Genomic DNA, 16,041 nt, shown 5'->3' on the forward strand with positions numbered 1-16,041 from the left:
TCTATGAAGCCAGACCAATTGCAGGTGTGGGTTTTCCAGAATCCTTTATGAACTGAAGACGATGGACTTCCCTACTTTCAGAAACTCCTGTCTCTACCAAGCTCCAATGCACAACAGAAGGTCCTTCATACCTATCATGACACACTCACAGCTGGGCACCCTGGAATCACAAAAGCTATGGCAAACATGTGGCATTATTTCTGGTGGCCTACTTGGCGAAGGGAGTCATGCGATATGTGAAAACGTGTGATGTTTGCGCAAGGGACAAAACACCCAAAACAAAGCCACAAGGGTTACTTCACCGGTTGCCCCATACCACTGGCTCCCTGGCACACAGTCTCCTTAGACTTTATCGCTGAATTTCCTCCATACAATAGCTACAACACGATCCTAGTAGTTGTTGACCTTCTGACAAAGATGGTGTATATTATTGCCCTAAAGGGACTACCAAATGCAGGGACTCTGGCACAAGTGTTTTTGGTAAATATAGTCCTGCTACATGGTTTTCCATTAGCGGTGATATCCGACAGAGGAAGTCAATTAATTTCCAGATTTTGGGGGAGTTGTTGTGCCAAAGTCCAAATTGAAATTCGGATCTCTACCTATCACCATACACAGACCGATGGCCAGACCAAAAGTACTAATCAAACTTTCGAACAATATTTGCGTTGCATGTTTTTACAAACAGACAAGAGTTAGGTGAATCTTCTTTGGGCAACGGAATATGCATACAACAACACCACCATAGTTCCACTGGTTATTCACCCTTCTTCTTTCTATATGGGAGGGATCCATGTCCCACTGCCTTAGATCCACATGCACCATTAGACATGCCTGCTATCACTTCTTTACACAACAGCATATATGAGACACTGAAGAAAGCTACCAAAACATTACAGGATACAAAGACAACACATAAACGATTTGCAGACAAAAAAACAACCGAAGCACCCAACTACCATATGGGGGATGAGGTATGGTTAGCCACGAAATATATCCAGTTGAAAGGCCCAAAAAGGTTCCATCCAAAATATATTGGTACCTATCCGGTTACTTCCATTAGCAACTGGGCTGCCGTTCAGTTAGAGTTGCCTGCTTCCCTACGAATACATCCTGTTTTCCATGTTTCCTTATTAAAACATATGCAGCCTGGCACTCGGGTCTCCGTTACTAGGCCTTCTCCAGTGGAAGTACAGGGAGGGGAAGAAGAGTATGAAGTCAGTGATATCTTGGACTCCAAGGGCATTAGGAAAAAAACTCCATTATCTGGTAGACTGAAAGGGATTTGGTGTACTCAATAGATCTTGGGAACCAGCAGCTAACATTCATGCACCTCGCTTACTAGCTCGCTACTACAGCAATCACCCAAATCAACCAGGGCCAGATGTAGCTCTCCTTGGGAGGGAGTTCTGTCATGAACCCTCACAACAGACAGGGCACACCCAGATATAGCCCTAGGAACAGGCAGGACAGTGTGGGCAAAGCCTGGACTCTAAGGGTTGCCAGTTGGCGCAGGTACCCATTGGGAACTATTGGTGGCCCCCACCAACATGGCCGCCAAGTAGGTATAGGAGGTGGAACCCAAGATGGCCTCCGGATGGCTCATGTTACTGATATACATGGTGGTCTAGTGTTACAGGATGCAGCCTGAGGCTATAAAACCATGCCTCGGGCCACACCCTGTGCTTAGCGTTTTGTTTGCTTACAGGATAAGCAGTGTGATGATTACTGGTCCCTCCTTTTCTATAACAATCTTTAGTTTGGATTGCCCTCTTCGGGGCTCAGATCCTCTTCTCCAATGTTTATAGGATATCTTTTCTTGGGTGACTCACGGTTCACCCTGCTTCCCCCTCTGCCGGGCTCAGATCCCTTTTTCACAATTAGTCTCCCTCAGTCAGGCTCGGACCAATTACAGTTTGTATTAGCTATCAAAGACTTTCGAATGTACACAGGTTTTGGCTTGACCCGTTCCAGGACCACTTTGATTTCACAGTTCACAACGTTACACTCTCAGTTGGATACCTAACAGAGACCTACAAATGGGCACCCATGTGGCGCCAGACCACTCTGTATATGGCATCTGCCTTGGTTACTAAAGTTCAGCCACTCCTTGGATATTCAATTATATTTGCATTGCTCAGCACATACGTCTTACACTCTGCTCTTTGCAGATTTCTTCATACAATTTTGCTGCTTGCAACCTTGGATCTAACACAGACCGGTCTGCTATCAGTCTCCCCGACTCACCGGCTGTGCTGACTTTACTGGCGCAGCTTTGTTGTAGCAGCCAAGGACAGTACCACAGCGTCAATCGCTCCTCCTCACCACATCTATCGATGCGGATGAGCCCCGGGTACCTTCGACACACAATGCCCCTTTCTTTAACTTGAATTCCCGGTCTTATGTTTCTTATTCTCGTGGGCTCGTGAAAGTAGCAGTTTGCTTCCTCTGAAAAGGCCAAGGGTATTTCCCTCCTTGCAACCTTTCCTGACCTTGCTGTTTTTCGTCTCATATTAAACTGCTATCTCGGAACTGCTGCTTCCTCGTGTGTTTTGCCTTGCTCAGAGTGTGCTTTCCTGCTCCACCTTTTATCCATGTAGGGAAGTGTGATGGGAGTCAGGTGTGTGTAATTATCAGTAATTGCCTGACTCTGCCTGACCCTTGTGTTGGGACATGTCACATATACGGCTTGGGTGATAGTCAGTTTTCTCTCATAGTGAGCTGTTCGTGAAAGAGTGTTTGTATCGGGAAAGGAGGGTTGAGTTCTTCGTTATCCTACCTGGTATGATGGGGAAAAGGTGTTATTAGGAAGGGGATACCGCGTCTCACCCTCCGGTGTCCCACTTCCACTCCCTGAGGACCACCCATCCAGGTGATCCTCCCGCACTGGTCCACCCCCAGAAACTGGATCCAAAAGCGATGACCGTGTCATGGCCACCTGGATGACAGATACCTGGGGACTGGCGAGTGAGACACCTTCAGGTTTCTCACATACCCTTCCTCCATGCGATGTAGCCGCATCTGTTTCACAGGGGAACTGAGCGAGGAAATCCACGTTCCCTTGATCTTGGTTTTTGTAAAGGAACATTTTCATTGTTTGAGTATACCAGGCCCTCCAAATCAAGAGACTTTGATAACATAAGAGACTTGGGCACAGAAGCCCCTAATGTTGGTAATGGAACTATGTCCTTGTGCCAAAGAAGCCCAAGAGTGTGCTATGCTCGAGTGAACCGCCTTGAAGCTTGCTGGTGGAAAAACTCTTTTGTTAGCATTGTGAAGCCCAAAAGGGCTTACCTGCAGCGTGGAAACGCGCAGATGGTAATTATTAATCGTAGATGGTAGAAACATGTTTTGCTATTGTGTTGACTTGTGGTTCCAAAGTGAAACCATTGTCCATGAGGATATCCATATTTGTGATCACTGTTGAAGTCTCTGGTTGGGTTCACATGCTTGGGGCTAGGTGAGGGATGTCTGTGTTATATTGTCATCTTGTGGGAAGATCATTATTTCTGTTTTGTTTGGGTTTATTTTGAAGTTGTTGTTTGCCATCCAGGTGTTTATCTCAGTAATGCTTCTAGTGAGGTTGCTGTCATGGTCATGGTCTGTAGTTATCTTGAAGATGAGCTGGGTGTTGTCTACGTATTTGTAGGCTGTCAGTATATGGGTTTGGATAGGCTTCATGAAGGGGGTCATATAAATGTTGCAAAGGAATGGGGAGAGGCTAGATCCTTGTGGTACGCCATAGGTGGTATTCTTTGTTTTCAATGTAAATGGTGATAGGTGGGTTCTTTCGGTTCGGTTGGTGGGGAAAGATTTCAGCCCTTTTAGTGGGTAGCTTTGAATATCATATTCTTCCAGTCGCTTCATTAGAGTTGTCGGTTTGATCATATCGAAGGCAGCTCATATGTACAATAGTATGAACGCTGATTGGTTGTTGTTATCCATGTTTTTTTTAGGTCGTCCTATATGGAGAGAAATGCCAATTCGGTTCCTCTCATGGGTTGGAAACCAACATGGGATTGGTCAAGTAGTCCATTGCTTTCTACATGATTGAGCAGTTCTTTGAACACATGGTTCTCCAAGATTTTTGCTGGGTATGGTAAGTTTGATATGGGTCTGTAGTTAGCAGGTTCATCTATTTTTCACATCTCGTCTTTTGGGAGGGGTTACTGTATGCTGAGTTGAATGATTCTGGTACTATTGCCATGTTTAGAGATAGATTAATTAGTAGTCTGGTGTAGAAGGACTGGTATTTTGTGGGCGAGTAGCTTTTTGTAGATATCAGGTGGACATGGGACGTTGGGGAATGTTGGTCTCTTTTAATAGTTTGTCGAAGGTTTCCTTTCTTATAGGTTTGAATCAAGGGAGTGCTGTGCTGGTTGTTGGTGTGCTGATTTCTGGGAGGGTGTTGTTTGTAGTCCTGTGGGAAGCATAAGTGTCCTGCTGGATTGCTATGTGTTGTGTCCTGGAAGAGCCGCCACTGTACGGGAAAAGGAGGAGATCGAGATGGGGAGGAAGTGTCATAACGGAGTGCTCCCCTTCATCTTCGTTGTCTATGCGTATGCACGAGGCTGCCCCGATGCTTTAAATGGATGCTGTGGTTGCCGTAGCAACCAATATCAACATGCAGGGATCGAGGAGCATCACCGCTGCTGCCTGGAATCCTGGTTGGCTTCCAAGGCCTGCCGGCCCAACCCCTCCTACCTTAAAGGGAGAGGATGTAGACCAGCCGGCAAAGCCATCGGGTGAAGGCCATGGGACAAGGCCTTCCACCCGCTCTGCAGCTCTCAGCTGCTCGCGGCTGCCGACTGTGGCCGCTGCAACAATAAAGTTGCCTCCAGCCTTCCAAGGTAAGCAGCCCCCAATGCCGGCTGTTCGGAGGCCCGCTGCCATCCCTTTCACACTCCAAATATCTATCCCTCATCACAGCCTCCTTGCTAGCAGAGTGACACACTTAAGAGCGCGTACCCTCTGCCAGCACCTCCCATCTGAATCCCCATCCATTCCTACCAGGAATGAACGCCTATGCACACGCTACATATTCTTATCAAGAACCCAGTGCTTCCTGCTAAAATATACTCTCCGCCCAACCCCAGCCATCCTGCACCAATTAGGACCGACCTCAACACAGTCATTTGTGTCCCTGGGAAGGAGAATGCTTAGGAGGCAGTCGACCACCTCACTACCGACAACATCTCTAACAGGCCCATACGTCTCTAATACACCCAGCAAGCTAATCACCATGCGGCGTACTCAGCCCTTAGAGACAAAATGATCCATTGGCAGGCGCATGAAACATTTCTCCTACACCAGCCCTGCTCAAATAACTCCATGTATTCCGGATGCGGCTGTTTCTCCACCCTTTACTAAACAGGTTGATAAAGGCAATCTGCTTGCCACAGTATGCCCTTCAGGTGTCACCAACTCAGAACCCATGTTGCTTATTGCTGTAACAGTTAACCATTATAGCCATATACTACCCGTGGTTGCCGCCCCTGTGATGCCTTGTAAGAAAGTTGTTCCCACTGGGCTAACCACCTTGTTGATGCCATCTGGTGATGCACACACTCTCTGCCGCATGCTACAATACCCAAATTGCATTTGGATATGTTCTCTAATGATGCCCCTATGCAGTCGTTGAGTCTAAGGGCCTCATTACAAGATTTGCAGAATGGGTTAACGGGCTTCGCTAATGGAGGCGGACCCGTTAAACCGATTCCGCAAAATTACGAGGTCCCCTCGCGGGACCCGGTAAGGACGCCTGGTTTTACCAGGCGTCCTTACCGGGTCCCGCGAGGGGACCAGGGAGTCCGGGTACCCTGAATGGGGAATTAACAGGCCATTCTAAGTTTGGAGGGCCCGGTAATTCCCCCTACAGGGAACCCGGGCCCGGACCTTCCCCATTCCCATTTCAGCCCCTATGGGGAAACTCGGAATGGCCCGGTAATTCCCCATTCAGGGAACCCGGACGCGGACCCGGTTTTGGTGGCAGCCATGCCGCCAATAGCGGCATGGCTACCGCCAAAGCCGTAATGAGGCCCTAAGTGTGGTACCTCATGACCCGCCCTGCACAATACTACCAAATCTTATTTTGCCTAGACCCTACACTATGAATACGGACCTGCCTGTGCCTTACGTATCTAATTATGACATACGCAATATACATCATGATATGTCAGTTGGCAGTGCGCCCGTTATGCCTTTGCATCAAAGCATACCGCTTCATGACCTGTTGTGCCCAAGGTTTCAAAATGTTATTGTGACTGCACCCTATACTAAGAATGATGACCAGCCTATGCCTAATACTGTGCAGGCCAACCTGCCCTTGCCTAATGTTTTCAACGATGACCTGCCTATGCCAATACTGTGCATGCCAACCTGCCCATACCTAATGATGTCAATCATGACCTGCCAATGCCTAATGTTGTCAATGATGACCTGCCTATGCCCAATACTGTGCATGCCAACCTGCCCATGCCTAAGGCTGTCAATGATGACCTGCCGATGCCTAATACTGTGCAGTCCGACCTGCTCTTGCCTAATGTTTTCAATGATGACCTGCCCATGCCTAATACTGTGCAGTCCGACCTGACCTCGCCTAATGTTGTCAATGATGACCTGCCTATGTCTAATAATGTGGCGTCCAACCTTCCCCTGCCTAATGTTTTTAATGATGACCTGCCCATGGCTTATATTGTGCAGTCCAACCTGCCCCTGTCTAATGTTATTAATGATGTCCTGCCTAGGCCAAATACGGTGAATACAGACCTGCATGTGTCCTATACTGGTAGCTCTGTACCTAGTCCCTCCAATAAGGCCTTTACCCTCTGCTCCGCTTAAATGTGCCCTTATTAATGCCTCTTCCCTTCCCGATCATGCTCTTGATGTCCATGATCTCATCTCGAGCTGCAATACTGACCTGTTAATGATTAATGAAACCTGGCTTACCGAGAACTCCGGCCCAGCCCTTGCCCTCGCCATTGCCCCGGGCTACACTATCTTCAGGCAAGACTGCTCTCTTCAAAAAGGTGTAGGGGTAGCTCTTATCGCCAAAGAATCCATTACTATAAGAAGGATGGAAGGGGAACTTGGCCATAACTGTGATTATCTTCCTCTTAAAGTCAAGTTTTCCCCTAACTGTACCATTGCTCTCCATATTATATATCGACCACCAGGGCCGGTCTCAGACTTCCAGGATGCCCTGATACATGCTCTGTCTAATAACCTGAAGAAAACCTCCCAATCCATTCTCCTGGGAGATCTCAATCTAGGGCTTAATGACCCTAATGACACCCAAGCTGCCTCCATTAGTAAAGCACTATCTACCTCAGGGTTCACTCAGGCCATCACGGAACCCATCCATATTAAAGGTCGTACCCTGGACTGGGTTGCCCACCATAACGGTTCCCTTAGGGTTATGGACATCTCCCCATCCTGTGGTCTGATCACCACTCCATTCTTTTTTAACTTAATGCCTCTAGGAGTTCAGCGAAGCAACCAACCCCCCTCCCCACTGCACTGACAAGAAGTTCCCACCAACTCACAAAGGAAAAGCTCACACTGTACCTTCTTGTTCCTGCCCTTCAGGCCCCCTTCTCCAGTGACCCAGAAATTCTTGCTGAAGCATTCAAATCTGTCATCACTCAAGCAGTTGACGCCATTGCCCCACTCACCCTGAGAAAAGCCAAGCGGTCCAAGCACTCTAATGCCTGGTTTTTCCAAGAACCTCTTGAGCTGCAGGCTAAGAAAAGGACACCCAAATGACTCTTCTAAGTTAGTCTTCAAGACCATCTCTAAAGAATACAAAACTGCCATTATCAAAGCAAAAGCACCCTCGTTCAATTCAAGGATAGCAAATTCTAAATTGGGGACCAAGGACATTTTTGCCATTTTCAGGGAGCAACATGCTCCAGAACAAAATCCTAGCCCATCAACAGGCCCTTAGCCACCAAATATCGCAACTACGAAATAGCATTGCAAGTGACTTCCCTCCCTTCGAATTTAAACATATGAGGGAACAAGAAGTTATCGCCCTCCTGAGATCTATCAAACCTTCCTTCTGTAAAGGGGACGCATGCCTAGCTCAACATATAAAAGAGTGCGCCCTTCCTCTTGCCCCGTTCCTCACAGCATTCATGAATGCATCCTTCCAGTCAGGCCACGTCCCTAATGGTCTCAAGGAAGCATGGGTATGTCCTCTCCTCAAAAAGCCAACACTAGACCCATATGTCCCAGGGAACTATAGACCCATTACGACAGTCCATTTCCTTTTAAAAATTCTTGACAATGCAGCTTATCTGCAAATCCGAAAATTCCTTGACGCAAACAACCTGCTCGGCCTCCAGCAAGTCGGGATTCCGTCCGTGGCACGGAACCGAAACTGCTCTCCTAAAAAATCAAATGGACGATTTCAGAGATGCGGGCAAACCCGCCCTCCTTTTGCTCCTTGATTTGTCCGCAGCTTTTGATTTGGTGGATCATAATACCCTTTGTCACCATCTCTCTGCCGCCATCAACTTCTCCCTTAAGGCCATTGCTTGGATCACCTTGTTTCTCCAGGAAAGGGTTATGAAAGTCTTCTCTGACTCAGCATGTGCCCACCCAAGCTTCATTAAATTCGGAGTCCCACAGGGCTCTTGCATGTCACCCACCCTATACAACCTGTTTACCAAGCCATTGTTCCACATCCTGGACGCCTTGGGCATCACTTACACTAACTATGCTAATGATACGCAGGTCCTCATCCCCCTCACTGGTGACTATGAAGCCGATATGGCTACCCTTAAGTCCATATATTCCACCATGCAAACCTGGATGGCAGAAAACTGGTTATGCCTCAACGGTGACAAAACCAAACTTCTGCTAATTGGATCTCCTGCCACCCTCAGGAAACTGGACAAACAATACAGTTCTTTTACAATTGACAACTCGTCAATCCCTGTATCACAAGCGGTAAAGAACCTTGGGGTATACCTGGACTCTGACCTCTCCATGAACAGGCAGGTCAATGCCATTGCATCTACCTCAGCCTACCACTCCAAATTGAGTAATGCAGCCAGACCCTTTCTGTCAGAATAGAACTGTCTCACCATCACAAGAGTAATAATCGGATCTTGGCTGGACTATTGCAATGCCCTCTTTTTGAGGACGCCCACTAAAAACCTCTCCAAACTCCAGATGGTCCAGAATAATGCCCTGAGGGCTGTCACTGGTATCTCCAAAAGGGAACATATTTCTAAAACTAGGAAGCAAGTTCATTGGCTCCCCATTAAAGAGAGGATAGTCTTTAAAGCTCTTGCCTTAACACATAAATGTATCCATAACCGGGCACCACTGTACCTGGCTCAAAGAGTTGTCAAACCTGTCTCTACCAGACCTATAAGAATTGCATATACCAATAGGATATCTGTTCCCAAGTCCCTGAGAATGCGTTACAGGAGGATCTAGTTTCCTAGTTTTGGCAGCGACACATTGGAACTCTTTACATCCCTATGTTAGAAATGCTGAATCACATGTACCCTTCAGGAAAGTAATTAAAACCATGCATTTACCTAACTAAGTATCTTTTACACCAGCGCCCTATGAAGACGACATTCTCCAGTTTGACTGTTTTGTAGATTCCACTGAAACTGTAACATGCTCACTGTAACCAAGAGCCAAGTATCCCTATGTAACTAAGACAAATTCATGTTACTAAGACAATCTCATGCAACAGTGCCTCGATGCGCATGGGCTGCTAGTGTGCTTTACAAATCCAAATAAATAAATAAGGGGGATGGGGAACTTACTTTTGGTATAGAGAATAAAGTGAAGAAGGTTATCCTCTGTATCGTCTCCTGTGTCTTCTTTCCTGAGTCCCCTGCCATGTGCGATGTGGACAGTACATCTTGGCAATAAAGACGATAAGGACTCTAGGGAGCATCCTCATGTCCAAGCTGGTCCTAGGGGTGTTGACACCCACTAGACTGAGTGCTGCGGCCACCAGAAAGCTGACCCTCCGCTGGACCGAGCAAGTGCTACCACCAGACAGCCCCATGCACTGAAGTGCATAAGAGGCCTCCAAGTAGCTGCATCCAGTCGGCAGCCAACTGGGTGATCCGCGTGATCCAGGCAGCCACCATCCTGCCCAACTCCGGGCTCACGGCCTACACCGCGGCCTGTAGGCATCCAAGTAACCATCCATTCAGCAGCAACATCACTCCAGCCCTACACTCCGCATCCGAGCCTCCACTCTCCTGGATCCAAGCAAGTCCAGCACACCTGCATAGGAGAAGCATCCGGGGCAAACCTCCTCATCCCAGGAAAAAAGGTAAATAATAATAATAATCATGTGCTGTAATAACAAAGACAGAAGAATCTGATCATCACGTGTTGCATTTGGTGCAGGCCTACTCATCCCAGTAAGAAGGAAAAAAAAAAAAGAAAAAGAAAAGAGAATAATATCATTCTGTGATCGCAGTAACATAACACTGAGCAAACGCAAAAGGCACCACAACAGCTATCGTCATGCAGGGGGAAGGTTTGATAGGTCCGGCAGTACCACCTACACTGCTCAATATGAACAGCACATCATTTCTGAGGAAACCACTACCATGGCACCCCAAGCCGACCGAGGTTCCAGATGGTTAGAATGAGTGGAGGACTATAAGGATTTCAACAAAGCTGTAGGGGACAGAGAGAAGGCCGACATGGTGAAGACCATTATCAAAACGCTCCAAGATGCAGATAAGCAGCAGTATTCCACTAATCACAGCTATTTGCCAAAAATGTGTGGCACAATGAAACAGAGACTATGAGAGGCTTACATTTAACCAATGCAGCCAGAGTTCTCAGGTGACGATGGACTGGTATGTCCTTCACCTGCAAAAGCAATTTTCACATTGCCAGCTCGACAACTTCTCAGAAGAAGCCATCAGACCAGGTATTATCATTTGCTGTACCTGAAGAAACTGTTCCCGCTATGAGAAATTCTTGACCTAGCTAGAGTATATGAATGGGTGGACTTGCAGGTAGCTCTCAGGGAAGGCCCAAAAATAATGGCAGCAGTGGGAGCAATGTCACTGAAGACCAGCTGCACTCGCCAGACAATGAGCGAGCATGCATACTCGTGCCAACCTATCAACTGAGGGCTCCAGATAATGTGCACATACGACCTACCACCAACTTGAGAACTGCAGCGTACTGAGGGCCACGTCTATGCTACAGATCTGGATTCCCTTTCCCACACAAAGACACATGCCCGGTGCTCACACAACAATGCAGCAAACGTGGACAGCAAGGACTCTTCCAAACGGTCTGTAGGGATTGACACCCATTCCCGATGCAATGGCCCTGTGACCAAGATCAGAGGATAAACGTGGTATGCCATCTCACAATTGAGGAACCCCAGAATGAAGGATACAACATTATGTTTGAACAGCTGGAAATCCACGAACAAGATGATCAATATGTGCAGCTCATGACAGAAGAAGTGGATGAAGAAACATCCCCCAAGATAGCTTTGCACATACTGGGTTGGGAGGTCCAATTTGTGATGGACACAGGCGTGATTGTAAATATAATAAATGAACAGCAATTTTGGCTGTTCAATGTCTCCATCCACAGCACGTGGGAAGAACCCCTCCTGGGCGTTGGCCAATTTTCCAATGTGCTTCATCATGGAAACATCGAACTTCCTGCCCCATTTTACGTCCTATGTATGCCTGCTCTCAGTAGATGTATACTCTGCTTCAAGAAAGCCAAACATCTGGGCCTCATCAAGAACATGTGTCAGGTGGACACGCAGCAGCTGCTACCTGCATATCTGTATCCGATATCCAAAATCACCCTCCAAGCATTATTTCCGAGACCGGTGACAGGGCTGGGAGCGCTCAAGGGTCCCCCGATCATCTTACATATCAACAAAGCAGTCTGCCCAGTACCACAGCATCCCAGATGGGTCAGCTTCCACCTGCAGCACATGGTGTCAGAAGAACTGAGATGCCTTCTGGTGGCTGGCATCATCGACAGAGCTATGGGACCCACGCCAAGGGTTTCACCAGTGGTGGTAGTGCCTAAAGAAGCGGGCCACATCAGGCTCTACGTTGAAATGAGGATCCCCAACACAGCGATTGAATGGGAACGCCCTCCCGGGCCAAACATTGAAGACATAATCATTCATCTAGATAGTGCGATAAAATGTACTAAGTTTGACCTCAATCAGGGGTACCATCAACTTCACCTCCACATGCCCACCAGGCCAATCACTCCTTTTGCAACTCATGACGGATTATTCCGAAATAAGAGACTCAACTTCGGACCTCACTGCAGCTAACATTTTCCACTACACCATCGGGTGCATCCTTCTTCCATTTCAGCAATCGTTTAACTACAGTGGTGACATCCTTGTATTTGGGCGCAGCCAGGCAGAACACGACCAGGCACTGACCAAGGTATGTTAGGCACTCATAGAGGCATGCTGACTCTTAATATGGAAAAGTGAGAAGTCAACAAGCCTGATCTTAAGTTCTTTGGACGCATTTTTTCCAAGAATGGGATGATCCCAGACCCCGGTTAAGGTACATACTATCAGCCAACTTCCCCCACCGGTGTCGCTTGCTGACCTCTGCTTTTTCTTAGGCATGGCTGATTATTGCTCACACTACATTGGGGACTATGCCTCGACTACTGATCCTCTGAAAAAGCTGTTGAAAGCTGAAGCCACATTCCTGTCGAACCGTCCATGCCAGCTGGCGTTGGAAGAAATCAAATTTGCCCTTGCAAATGCAGACCACCTGGCCTATTTTGATTCCATGAAACACACAGAAGTAACGGTGAGACTCTGCTCAATCTTAGCTCAGGCATATTCTGAGATGGCGCAAGAGAAGTACATTGTTGAATACATGAGCAGAGCACTTTCAAAGACAGAAGTGGCATACTCACAACCTGAAAATGAGAGCCTCGCAGTGGTATGGGTGTGCAAGCACTTCCACCATGTCCTCATTGGCAAGCGATTAACACTGGTCATGGATCATCAGACGTTGCTATCTCTGTTCAGCAATCCCTGCACTTGCATGCCTCCCTGTATTGAACAGTCGGGTATGAGGCTCAAGGAGCATGACTATAACATTGGCCGGGTGAAGACCTGAACCCAGCAGATTACATCTCAAGGAACCCTGTCGCTCAGATGACGTCACTAGATGGCACGTTGGGGGAGGCATACATCAACTACCTTGCGGAACAAGCACATCCACCTGAGGTGTCAGTGAAGGATGTCTCGATAGCGTCCAGGAATGACCCGACAATACAAGCAACAATTAAACTCACAAAGGATGAAGAGTGGAAGGGGTATGAACAACACATTGAGGGACTGCAGGGAGTTTACAGAGGAGATTTGAAAAGGCTAGCAGCTATTCACACAGAGCTAGCTGTCTCAGCTGATTTGCTACTCATGATAGGAACGCAGCTGGTCAACCCGGCCACCTTATGTATGGCTGTTTTTGAGGTAGCGCACGAAGGGCTCTGGCGGGTGGTCAATGCCAAGCAATTTTTACACCATCATGTCTGGTTTCCTGGCTGAAATGGTACAGTCGCTGATAGAACATTGCAGAGCTTGCCAGCTGACAACCAGAGCAAACACGCTGGTGCCTCTAACAATAAGAGACTCACCAGAAACGGTGTGGTACACAGAGGCTATGGACTTTTATGGCCCGACACAAGAGGCTACATATGTTCTGCTATTCATTGATAAGTACTCCAGGTTCCCTGTCATCAGGCTGATATCAACGACAAGGTTCAAGTCAATGGTTCAAGCGATGGACAAAGTATTCAGTGAGGAGGGGGATCCCAGTAATCATCAAGTCAGATAACGGCCTGCCTTTCCATGGTCATGAGTATTCCAGGTTGGCTGTGCATCTAGAATTTCAGCACCAGAAGATAACACTTTTATGGCCCGTGGCCAATGGAATGACAGAGAAGTTTAGAGGGGAAGATAAAAGGACAGTCTAGAAGGCAGAAGTTGACAACATTCCTCTGCAGCAAGTGTTTTGCAAAGCATTGAGACAGTACAGGTCGATCCCACATAAATCAACAAAAGTGGGGCCTGCTGAACTCATGATGGCTAAGCCTTGCAAGACGAGTCTGCTGAGATGCATTGGGCGTGTGAACGAGTGATGAAAATGTCAGTGAAAAACACAACCAGAGGAAAATGGTGCCAAAGGCATCTATGGACCAACAAAAAGGAGCATCCCTGAAAACATTTGATTAAGCAGAGACAGACAATAAAGACAGACTCCTGATACATAACTCACCCTGCTGATGTGTATTGTTGTGTGTCACCCCTTTAACTGGGAGCATGTTGCCCCTTTAGGAATGCGAGTCATGAGGGGCCTCTGCATGCACTTGGAGGCACTGCAGCAGAGACCCTGGAAGTGGCAACTCTTGAATCCGTGTCTTGATTGTGTGTGTCAGCGGTGTGAACACAACTTTTGTTCCAGCCCCAGCCTGTGTGTCCACAGAGCCACGGCTGTTGTCTGCTGGGTGCCCCCAGCACTGGTGTGTGGTCTGCTACCACGGACCCTGCACGTTGCTCCCTGCGGTCTGAATTGTCACCGGGTGATCCAGGTAACTGGTGTGCCCCGCTCCCGTGAACCATGAGGGGGACCAGGAGGCTTGCGTCACCATGCCCCTTCGAGTGCGGGCTGCCGGGGGCTACTCGGTGCCTGAGGAGAGAGGAGGAAGCAGCGTCAGACGAATTTGAGGTGAGACGTTGTCGGCTGCAAAATGAGTGGGTGTGTCCTGAAAGCTACCAGGCCCACGGCGGAGAAATCAACGAGCACCCAGGCATGGCCGGCAGCCGCCGGTGTCTGAGGGTGGGGAAGAGCCGGATTTCCACATGCCCCATCCATCAGGACAGTGTGTGGGGAGGCCGTGGATGGGCCACACCCATCCCCCAGAGGTCTGTGCAAGGCAGAGCCGCATAATCGCATTTTCCCTGTGCCCCCCATCCCATCAGGAAAGTGGGCAGGGTGCAGTGAGGCCGCGCATGTGCGCACCCACCACCAGAAACACGTGCTCAACAGCAGAGGTTGTGCAGTTGTTGCCAGCAGTCCCTGGAATGAGGGGGAAAGTGACGTGCAGAAAGGAACTAATCAGAGAGTGAGGGCCTGCATCCCCTGTTTGCTGCACACTGTGCAGGAGCCACATGAGGGTCTGAATCCCTCATTATCTGCTTGCTAGCAGGCAGCAGTGAGTGCCTGCATCCATCAGTTAGTGGACACAGTGCAGCGGTACAAGGACAGCCCCTTCACCACCCCCAAGTGGAGCAATCCTGAAACGAAAGACATAAAGTGGAGGAGCCACCTGTGGCCCAATCAGCGGTGAGAGGGGTGTGACTGCCATTGACTGGAACATTTCATTTGCAGTCCCCAGGAGAAGGGGAAAGGAAAAGGACTCGACAACCAGCCACTGAACCGGACTGCCTGGCAGTGAGTTTATTTATATAGCACGGTAATCTGTGGAGGTGCACAGACGGAAAGGGGAGAAAAGCCCCACCCTGATTCACCCAATCTGAGAGGGAGGGCGGCACTCTGCAGGCTCAAGGACATTCAAGTCAAGGGATCACACGAGTAGATGCCACAGGGTAGCGACTGCGCGTGAGTGCTTGTGCACCCTGGTGTCAAGTAACTGTGCAACATCAAGTGCCCATCATGAGGGATGAGGATGACGCTCTAGGGGCATATCGGCAGAATGGACAGCTGGCGCCACTACACGTCTTCAATGTGGTAGGAGCACCTGCCAGTCTGGGACCTCGTTGGATGGCGTGGGTGGAAAGCCTTGAGCTATACTTTGAGGCGGTGGAGATAAAAGAAAGGGCAAAACGGCCAACTCTCCTGTACTCAGCCAGTCCAGCTGTCCAGAGACTGTTCAAGACTTTGCGGCCTAGAGACCAAACATATGGCACAGCCATTGTCGCGCTGAATGAGTACTTTATACCCATGATCAATCGTGACTATGAACGGTTCAGGATGAGGTACGCGTGACAAGAGGAAGGGGAGAATTTGG

The sequence above is a fragment of the Ambystoma mexicanum genome, chromosome 3p, assembly GCF_040938575.1.
Source record: "Ambystoma mexicanum isolate Mex_15411 chromosome 3p, UKY_AmexF1_1, whole genome shotgun sequence".
NCBI classification, from domain to species: domain Eukaryota; kingdom Metazoa; phylum Chordata; class Amphibia; order Caudata; family Ambystomatidae; genus Ambystoma; species Ambystoma mexicanum.